The sequence below is a fragment of the Vicugna pacos genome, chromosome 4 (genome assembly GCF_048564905.1).
Source record: "Vicugna pacos chromosome 4, VicPac4, whole genome shotgun sequence".
Classification (NCBI taxonomy): Eukaryota; Metazoa; Chordata; class Mammalia; order Artiodactyla; family Camelidae; genus Vicugna; species Vicugna pacos.
Window position 1 is genome coordinate 27925083 of NC_132990.1, and position 11667 is coordinate 27936749.

Genomic DNA, 11667 nt, shown 5'->3' on the forward strand with positions numbered 1-11667 from the left:
TCAACAATAATAGTTGAAGTCCTTATATCCCACTTTCAATGATGCTTATAACTAGACAGAAGATGAGCAAGTTATAGTAAACTTAACACTGACAGACATACATAGAACACTTCACCCAAATGCAAGGCAGTACATAGTCTTCTTAAGAGCAGGAACATTTGGAACATTTTCCAGGAGAGATCATATTCTACATCATAAAACAAGCCTCAATACATTTCAAATAATTAAAATCAGACAAAGTATGTTCTCCAAACATGATGGAATTAATTACAAATGAAAACAAATTGCGGGAAATTTTCAGGGAAAAAAATGGAAATTCAATCACACACTCTTAAATTAAACAAATAAGAATTTAGAAAATAGTTTCTCACATGCTCATTTCCAAGATCCCAGAGACCCTGCTGTTCATTGCCATGCCTTTAGCAGTAGAGATGATGATCAAGTCCAAGCTTCTCAAGTTCTCCCAGCTGCCACTGCAGGTCATCACCACTTCTACTTCGGCTGCTCCTGGGTGACCTCTTCCTGACCTACACCTGCCAGGTCTTCATCCTGGCAGGTGTCAGGCTCTCATTGTGCTGCTGAAGGGGATCATGGTGCCCCTGGTTGGCCTCCTTGTGGGCTGCTGCCTGTCCACGTACCTGGAGCTGCCAGTGGCCCAGCAGTGGACTGTCAGCATTGCAGTAGGAGTGCAGAACAGCCTGCTGACCTGGGCCATGCTACAGCTGTCCCTCTGCCACCTTCCAGCCATCTGTATCTCCCAGGCCCCCTTCATTGTGGCACTGAGCAGCACCTCAGAGATGCTGGTCTTGGTTATTAGTCACTTCACCTATAGCAACGTGTGCACAGTTCCCTGAGGCCCCTGTGTTAAGCTTTTGCCTCCCCTGGCCCCCGGCTCCCCACACTGTCCCCACACCAAAGACCTTTAGTTCTCATGCACTATGCACTCAGAAAAATCCAGGCTTTTTTTTTTTTTTTTCAATCAGTTTTCTATTTTTCAGCCTTCAGTACCAGAGAGGTCATGCTCAGTTAGGTAGGTGGACACTGCCCAAGAAAATATATGTCAATAAAATAGAAAAAGAAAAAGAAAATACTTTCTTAGGGGTGAAAACAAACGTGAAATATAAAATAAAAAAAATTGTGGAATATTAGTAGACAGGAGCTTAGAGGGAAATTTATATCATTAAATAGCTATATTTACCAAGAAGAATTTTAAGCCAGTAACCTTAACTTTTACCTTAAAAAAACTAGAGAAAGGAAGGGAAACTAAAACCAAAGGAACGAGAAAAAATGAAATAATTTTTAGAATGGGCCTGAAGTAAATGGACTAGACCTTAGAAAAAATGAGCGAAACCATAGTAGCTCCTCAAAAGATGAACAAAACTGGTAACTATATGGACCACAAAAACACAAAGCAAAAACCAGGAAAGACTCAAATTAGTAAAATAAGGAATGAAAGAGATTACATTGCTACTAATGTCCCCGAATGAGAAGAATTATAAGAGAATACTATGAGCAACAAAATTAGATGCTTCAGATGAAATGGACAAATTCATAGAAGGGCACAGAATACTGAAACTGACTCAAAAAGAAAAAACAAGTAGAAAATCTGAATAGATATAAAAAGATTAAAGATACTGAATTGTGATTTAGAGATTTTCCACAAAAGCCAGGCCCAGGTGGCTTCACTGGTGAATTCTATTTAACATTTGAAAAAGAATTAACACCAATCTATCACAAACTCTTCCATAAAAAATAGAAGAGGAGAGAACACTTACCAACTCATCCTGTGAGGCCAGTGTTACTGATGCCAAAACCAGATGAATATGTAACAAGAAAGCAAAGTCACACACCAATATCCTTATGAATCTAGATGTAATTATCGTCAACAAAATACTACCAAAACACATACAGTTATATAAAAACAGTTATTTACCATGACCAAAGTGTATTTTATCCCAGAAATGAATTGTTTGTTTATCATCTGGCAATGAATCATATGAATCCATATTGACAGAATAAAGGAAAAAAAAATCACAATTATATCAGCAAATGCAGAAAAAGTATATAAAAGTGTCCAACACCCTTTCAGTATAAAAACATTAAAAAACTAGGAACACAAGGGAGCTTTCTCAACCAGATAAAGGGCATCTACAAAAAATCGTAACTAACATCATACTTAATGGCAAAGATTGAATGATTTTTCTTAAATGGGAATAAGACAATTACGCCAACTCTCACTATTTTTATTCATTGTATTGGAAATTCTAACCAGGTCAATTAGACAAGAAAAATAAGTAAAAGTCGTCAGTATTACGAAAGAGGAAACTAATAAACAATCTCCATTTGCAGATGACATGATCTTATATATAGAAAATCCTAAGGAATGCAATAAAAACTATCAGAATAAACAAGTTCAGCAAGCTTTCAGAGTATAAGGTGAGTATGGAAAAATAAATTGTAGTTATATACACTAGCAATGAATAATCCAAAAATGAAATTAGGAGATCAATTCCATTTATAGCAGCATGAAAAAATAAAATTTTTAGAAATAAATTAAGCAAAGAGTATAAGATTTATGTATTGAAAAAAAAACACATTATTGAAGATAACAGAGAAGACTTAAGTTTATGGATATTACCTGTTCATTTTTCAGAAGATAATATTGTAGAAATGATAGTACTTTTCAAGTTAATATGTAGTTTTGAGACAATACCTATCAAATTCTATCCGGCTTTTTTTTTTTTTTTTTTTGGTGAGTTGACAATATGACCCTAAAACTCATATGGAAATTCCAAGGACAAAATAGCCAAAATAATCTTGAAAACAAAGAGCACATTTGGAGGACTCACACTTCCTGACTTTAACCAAGCTGTATTAGTGAAAAGCACAAGTGACCAAAAAGAAGTTATGTTTATCCTCAGTTTCAAAGGACACAGTGAAGAAAGTGAAAAGACAGCATAATGAACGGTAGAAAACATTTGCAAATAATAAATATAACAAGGAACTTGAAGCCAGAATAAATACATAACAATAACAGCGCAAATAACCCAACTGAAAATGGGCAAATGATTGAAAAAGACATTTCCCCCAAGAAGATATACAAATGGCAAATTGGCACATGTGAATATAATTCAAAATCATTAGTTAAATAGATTAATGTAAACCAACACCACAAGGAGATAGTACTTCACACCCAACTAGGATGGCTATCATCAAAAAAAAAAAAAAAATATATATATATATATATAATATCAAGTATTGACAAGGATATGGAGAAACTGGAACCTTCATCCATTGCTTATGAGAATGTGAAATGGTACAGATGCCTTTCAAAACAATTTGAAGTTACCATATGACCTAGCAATTCCACTCCTAGTGTATATCCAAGATTAATGAAAACATACGTCCCAGCAAAAATTTGTTCACAAATATTCATAGCAGCATTATTCATAATGGTGAAGTTTGGAAACAACCCTCACCTGCTGGATGGATAAATTAAATAAGGTATATTTACTCAATGGAATGTTACTCAGCAGTGAAAAGGAATAAAGTAGTGATACATACTTCAACATGGATAAAAATTGAAATTACAATTCTTACTGAAAGAAACGCATCACAAAAGACCACCTGTTGTATGATTCCACTCACATAAAGGATTCAAAATAAATGAAAAATCTATAAAAACAGAAAATGGGCGTGGTTGTCTATGCTTGGGCAGTGGTGGGGAGGAGAGGATTTGAGACATAATTTGGAGTCACTGCTAATAGGTACAGAATTTCTTTTGGTGTGATTGTAGTGATGGTTGCATATCTTTTGAATATACTAAAAACTAATTGTACATTTCAAATAAGTTAGTTTTATGATATGTGAATTATATCTTATTAAAGCTATTTTTAAAACTGTGATAATACTTCATACTCATTAGAATGACTAAAATTTCAAGTCTGACAAGATCAAGTGTTAGTGATGATGTGCAGCAGTTAGAGCTCTCCATGTATTTTGTAGGGGTTGTAAAATGCTATATTTGTGCATTCTTTAGGAAGAATTATACACTCAGTTACCATAGAAATGGGTGATTCCAGCTCCTATGAATTCAAACAAGAGAAATAAAAAGTATATATTCCTACAAGAGTTATATGCTAATGTTAATTGTAACTTTATTACACACAGACTTCAAAAAAATAAACCCACAAATGTCTATCAAGTGAATGGTTAAACAAATACACTATTCACAAGTTGCCACAAATTATTGTGCCATAATAAAATATAAGAATCATAGTAACTTGCACAATGTAAGTTTATAATCTTACGGTTTTGAAATTAGTTCTTTAAAATGAGTCACACTGGACTTAAAAAAACTAAGATGTGAGCAGGGCCTAGTTCCTTTCTGGAGATTGTAGCGGGGAGTCTTGTTAGTTTGTCTTTTCCAGCTTCTGGAGCTGCTCATAATCATTGGCTGATGGCCCCTTCCTCTATCTTCAAAGCTAGTTGAGTTGCAATTTTGCATCTCTCCACTATTCTCCCATAGTGACAAGCTTCTGTATTGTTTGGTGGTTTTGTGGTGAATATGTCCTTTTTAAAATAAAATAGAAGATGTTTCTAATTTGATAAAAAAATATTAAATTGATTTATCCTTTAATCCATAAAGTCCATTTCTAAGAAAATATTTTCTTACGGTTGGAATCAGAGATCCATGCCACTTTTATATGCAAGAATACTCATTTCATCGTGTTGCACAGAGAAATTAGAAACAGCCAACTGTCCAAAAGTAGGAGTAGAATTAGGGTTGGTGTAAATAGATCATAGGATGTTGTTAGTCATTGAAATGTCTTTATGCTAACAGAAGTTCACAACACAGGAAAGATCCAATGTAAATATCTAAAAATTATAACTGAATATTTATCATGACCCCATTTTAAACACCAGGAAAATTTACGGAATTGTCAGTAGTATTTCTGCAGTTATTCATGACCTTTATTTTTATGGTTTTTTTGGGGGGAGGGTATAGCTCAGTGGCAGAGCTCATGCTTAGCACACGGGAGGTTCTAGGTTCAATCCCCAGTACCTCCACTAAAAAAAAAATAAAATAATTAAGTATTTTTATGTCTTTTTGTATTTTACCTATGTCTGCTACAAATGTGTATTACTTTTATGAAGCAATACAAAAAGAATGTGCTTGGCATATAGGATCCTAAATAAATAGTGATAAATAAAATTAAATTAATCAAAATGTTCAAAATGGTATATAACTGGATATGGTTAGGTGTTTCTATTATATAATGGAAAAATCGAGAAAAGGTTTGTACTAATGGAGAGTTTGGCTGGTTCATATCTGTATATTAATTTACACTATGTGTAACAGCCGTTTTTATAGGTCAAATATTAGCAATTTTATGTTCCATCCAAATGTATTGTGAAGATATTTTAACAGATGAATTATGGGGATAAATGTCTGTATGGGACACTTATGAGAAGAACATATCCATTTCTACTCCGAAGTAGTCATGGTTAAATTTTCAGGCTTGAGAAATTAAAAAGACTTTACTAGGATATATTTTCCATGTCAGTAAAATGTCTTTTTAAATTTTTTAGCTTGGCAGAATTCATTTTTCTATAATAACAACAGTATATGAGGTGACGATATCTGCATTGCAGCTCACAAAAGCCTATTTAATCCACAGTGGAGCTGAAATATAGTAGTAATTTATCCACATAAAATTGTGTCCATAATAATGTTGCTACAGGGAGTTGAATGCAGAGTTTATTTCTAATAGAAACATTAGAAAACATGGCTCTCGTGGGACTAGAACCCACATTCCCTTTGTTATTCATGTTAGTGTGGATAAAACTGCTTTAAAGGGCTCATGGCTCCGTAAGAGCACGTTCTGCTTCACGTTCTCATGGATTGCGCCTGGTAGTGCGTATCATAACTGCTTTCAGTCTGTTGTCCTGAAAGGAGAGACGTCAGCCCGGCATCTGGTGACTTAGGCTGAGTCCACTGAATCCAACCCTTTCAGCCCAAGAGTTGCTTAGTATCTTTGACCCTGTCTCTCAAATTTTCTGTGACGACTTGTCCATGTTTGAGGAAAATTTGTTTCCTAACAATGTAGTGTGGTTGTTAGTAACTATAATAAGATGGGTTAAATATTATTTACATAATAATAAGTTTTTCTGTGGCTTTATAATGCTCACAACATTAAGCAACTGATTTAACTCTGGATCCAAAGTGCAGGTGAATACTATAAATAAAAGCTACAAAAATTTTTCCCTAAATGTGTTCTCTTTTTGTTGTTGGGTTTCATATGTGCTTCTTTTTTTATAATTTAAATATAGTTGATTTACAATATTTCATCAGTTTCAGGTGTATAACATAGTTATTGAGTATTTTTATACATGATATTCCATTTAATTTATTACAAAATAATGGCTGTATTTCCCCATGCTGTTGCTTATTTATTTTATAGATAGTAGTTTGTCTCTCTTAAACCCTGAACCTTGTCTTGCCCACTCCACACTTCCTCTCACAATGGTAACCACTGCTTTGTTTTCTATATCTGTGAATCTGCTCTGTTTTGTTATATTCATGTGTTTATTTTTTAGATTCCACTATTCGAGATAACAGAATATTTTTCTTTCTCAGCCTGACTTTTTCACTAAGCATAACACGCTCTTCATCCATGCATGTTATTGCAAATGGCAGACTTTCATTCTTTCTTACGGCTGTGAGATACACACACACACACACACACACACACACACACACACACACACACACACACACACACATCTTCTTTATCCAGCCATCTGGATATTAAATTGTTTCAGTATCTTGGCTATTGTAGATAATGCTGCTGTGAACAGTAGGGTGCAAGTGTCTTTTTAAATTACTGTTTCTCCAGGAGTGGAATTGCTGGATCTTATGGTAGTTCTAAGTTTTTTGAGATAACTCCATAATGTTTTTCATAGTGTATGCACCAATTTGCATTACCACCAACAGTGCACTAGTTGTATTACACAACAGTGTGTTAGTTTCACTAATTTGATGAAACAGTTAACTATTCTGGTCTTAATGGGTGTCCTTACGTGGGGGTGTCCCTATACAGTCTGTGTGTGCCTGCTGGTTTTGGTGGGAGAGCTGGATTTGGCATGAGCACAAGTCCTGCCTTTTCCCAGGGTGCGCTGATAGCTATTATTTTGGTGTCAGGTAGGGCTAGAGATGGCAAGACTAAAGCTAGAGCCACCAGGTGTGGCTGGGTCTTCTCCTCTGTTCAGTGGCAACACCACCCTACTGGACTCAAAGGCAGGTCTGAAGTTGCTGGAGCAGAAGCATTGAGTTCAGATTCCGACTGGCTCTAGTCCTCTGATTGTGTGTTCTTCCTCATTCCAGTAAGGGTACCCTCAGCCTAGAAGGGTGCAGGCTGTGGCAGCCCTGGTCACAGTCAGATTCCTGGTCCATTTCTGATTCACCACCACTGTAAGCGACAGTAATGGCTGCCTCCACCCCATTCAGATGGTGGCATGTCCAGGCTGGTACCGTGTGTCGCAGTTGAGTTCCCCCCTTAGCCAAGGCAGCCCTTGCCATTGTGTGGAGCTGTGTAGCAAAGCAACTGGGGCAAAGCAAGTGCTTGTCTCAGGCTGGGGCACGTGCCAGAGCGTTCTTGGGAAATTGACCAGAGTCCTGTGTAGTTTCAGTCTATTTTCTGCTTTGTTTCAAGAGTAAGCAAATGTGTGTAAACTCTTCACAGGCAGAATCTAGATTTCTTGCAGCCCTCCTGTTAGTCTCACTGGTTTTCTAACCAGCTACAGGGACCCCTTTTTCAGGTGTCAGACTGAGGTGTCCAATATGTGCCTCGAGCATCTCACTCCCCAGGGAGGATCTCTGCCCTTGTAACCCACCCCCCATCTTCTGTGTCCCCTTTCAGGGCCACCGGTCCAGACTTAATTGCTTCTCTTGCCTTTCTGCAGGATTCCATGTGGATCTTTCTCACAGCCTTGGTTGTACAAGTTTCTGCCAGTTAGGTTTTAGTGGGGATTGCTCCACATATAGATGTATGTTTGGTGTGTTTGTTGGGGGAAAGTGAATTCTGTGTCTCCTTACTCAGCCATGGTGATCTCTCCTTTATATGCCTGTTTATTTTGTGTGAGTACTTAGAAAAGGGAACCTAGGGGGAAAAAGATGGAATTACCATGGAGAAATACACACACAAACATAAATACACCTTATTCCAAGTGAGATAATGACATCTTATAAATAAGGAATAGAGACACAATTCTAGTGGGCCATGAGAATAATGATACTGATTGTCAGGTACCATGCAATGTGTAGTAGATTAGTAAATCAATATTTAAGAAGGACTATTTACCTTAGTATGTTATTTGTTATAGACTATATGCACATGATACATAATATATATTATTTATTTTACATATTTGCTTTGTTTTTATAGTAAAGGAAAACAAAACAAGAAAAGATGAATTGGTAGTGACAGAAGAACCCAATAGCATGAACACATACCCATACATTTGGCCCCACTGGTTTTGGGGCAGAGATGATAATAACACTAATAAGGAAATAACAGAAAGCAGTATTTATTGAGCACTTACTACTTGTCAAGCATTGTATTAAGTGCTTTAAATAAATGATTTCCACTGATCCTTGCAATAGTTGTGCAAAGCAGTTTAAGAAACTTGCAGATATCACATTGCTAAGAAAGGGATGCTAAAATTTGATAACATTTGTACATAATATTTATTCAAAAAGACAAAAGTAATGCTCTTTGGGTGCCCACTCTAATGTTGGCTACATTCCAAATAAACCTGGAGAATCCTTTAGGATCTTTCCTTATCCTGCTCCCTGGACCATCATGTCCTATGAAGTTTCTTCTTCACCATATAATATCTAGGCTAAAGGTAATTTGTGTAGGCATTTTTACAGTTCTTACTTTAGTTTAAGTACACAAACTTTCTTTAAAACATTCCAACAAGTGGCAAGGTGAAGATTTTATCTACTTGATGAAGAGAATAGAAAATTACTAGAAAATCACTACAACTTAAGGGCATAATGTCAAATTAAAATTACATGACTGCTTTGTTTAAAAAAGAGATCCCTCTACCCAAAGTTAGGATTATAACTTGCTTATAGAAAAATGTTTGATTTATCCTTCAGAAAATATGTGTGTATGTACACACAAGTTTACATACACTTGGACATGCAACCATATTTTATGTTATTTCAGTGACTTTGGGCAAGACACATACTGTCCAGTTCATAGAATTCAGTTCTCCCTTCTCCACCTGCCATGATCCAGTTTGCTGAGAGACTGACTGACACTTCTGTGTTGCCTTGTCGGCATTTTTAAGCCTTTGAGTTGTAATCTCTACATTTAATCAACAAATTGGTATGGATGTGAAACTGAAGATTTCTTGTATGGTTGTGGGGAGACTTCTAAGTTAGGACTTCTTGATTACTTGCTTATGCATTCCCCTCCCCCTCCAATTCCAAGCAGGATGGGAGTGAACTATTTGGGATATTGAATTTTTTCAGCTTCCAGGTTTTAGGACCCTGATTCTTTAGATATGAAAGAGAAATTTGAGAAACATTAATAAGATAGAGAATTTGAAAGGCCATCCTACTTTCTATCTGTATCAACATTTTTGAAGGATTTGATGGTGTGCATTTTTACTTAGAGATATAGGTGTGTGTGTGTGAGATAAAGTGTGCACATTTGAGTGTCCACAAATAATTTTTGGAACAAACATCTGCCAATTAGATACAGATTTATTTGTGCTGTCTTCTGAAACTGAAATTTTTATGTCTACTTCCTATTTGCTTTTGTGATGACTTAAAACAATGCTGAAATAAAAAATCAAGATTACGAGAAACAGATAAAATGGATTAAGATTTAATTAGAAGGATAGAATATTCACTAGAGCCAACATTTGTGTTGTAACATAAAGCTTTCCATTAAAGCCTATTGCATCTTCCTATTAAGAGTAATTCTATAAAAAAAAAAAAATCCCTGAAGGAGTTTTCTAAAGGGGATGGGTGAGAGAAGGAGGTGCCAGTTCAGAAAAGACAGTTCTGTGGTGCCAACTAAGATGATGAAAATCTCATAAACAGGAGAACTTCCCGACCTTAAATTTCACTACCCAGAATCACATGCTATCAGAACTTAGCATTTTGTCTTAATTACTCATCCCATGTTTCATATTTCACTTATGAGCTGGGTCTTTTATCTTTTATTTACTCACTGTTTCAAAAGTAGTTGTGTATTGCCTAGTATGTTGTAGATGCTAAGGAGAAAAATATAATTATACAGGCTCAGTTTTGTGGTGGACATTGTTAGCACCTGGACCATGATGTTCAGACATTACTGGTAGGTGCTCTGTGTGACTTCCACATGCCAGGCTGCACCTGTGACGAAGATCACTTGTGCCAGAACTGTAGACAACCCAGTTACCCTGTCCAAGTGGACTGGAAGTGACCAGAAATCAACCCTGGTGAGTAATCTTTACCAGTTACTCTCTGGAGTTAGTATATAAATATACCAGTTCTCTTTCCTTGTTAGTGGGATAGTATTGAGGCATTTATGTTGTAGAATTTCTCAGTTTCCCTAGGAGATTTGGCTTCAGCTGGCCACTGCAGTAACTGTCTAATAGCCTACCTTCTTAGCTCTTATCCCGTCCCTGTAATGCATCCCCTTTCCTCTTTTCTGCTGGTGTAAACCACACTTACCAAACAAACTGCTCTAATTTGAATCCTAGTCTCAAATCAGCTCTTGGGAAAACCAAATTATGACACACTATCTGCTGTTTTGTAATTTACACTCTACTTTAGTGTATCTCAAAATGAGATTATATCTACTTGCTTCAGAAACAACCTGTAATCTTGGAAACACACAGTATCCTAGAGAAATTGAACCAAAATCTGGTGGAAAAGTACGATAATTTGGACTTTTATCCTGCTCTCTGGTTGATTTCTATGCTCTCTTAAGTTTGAAAGCCGTTGGCCTAAGGATGACTTTGCAAGTCTCTTGCCCTTGTCTCCAAAATATATTGAGTTGTAGTATTTAATAGATTTGTTTGTCAATTATTTAATACTTAAAGTGATAAAAATACATATAATTTAAGTAAAAACTTTAAGGAAAATATTTATTTTGATTATAGTCTTTAAACATCAAAATACATTTGAAAATAATAGACATCTTTAAATTTCAAATACTTTGGATTATCAAATTAGAAATGAAAGTTAAGATACAATTTGCATATACTCAGGATAGAGCCATACACAGTAAATGGCGTTGCCGTTTGTGTGCTTTGATAAGAATATTTTGTGTTTTGACCAAGAGTTTTTTTTTTAGCATTTATTGCTCTGTTCATTTACCCTTCAATAATTCAAAAAATATATACTGAATAACACAAGCAGGTACTAAATTAAGATGCATAAGTGAAAAAGCAAGACATGGATCCTACCATCCAACATAGAATATCTCTGTGAGATCTAGGATATTCCTACTAAAACATATACTTGCAAGAAATTCAGAAAATAAGTATTCACCATAAATATCACATGGAAAGAAAAATTAATATTTAAGGGTTTTTTTTAAACAAGCAAACCAAAAACCTTCACAATTTTCTCTACACCTTTGTCATTTTGTGGAAACTCAG

General features: G+C 35.6%; 1 pseudogene; it reads left to right on the forward strand.

Moving 5' to 3' along the window:
- Positions 1–371: 371 nt before the first annotated feature.
- Positions 372–854, forward strand: LOC102531055 (P3 protein-like; annotated as a pseudogene).
- The last annotated feature ends 10813 nt before the right edge of the window (positions 855–11667 follow it).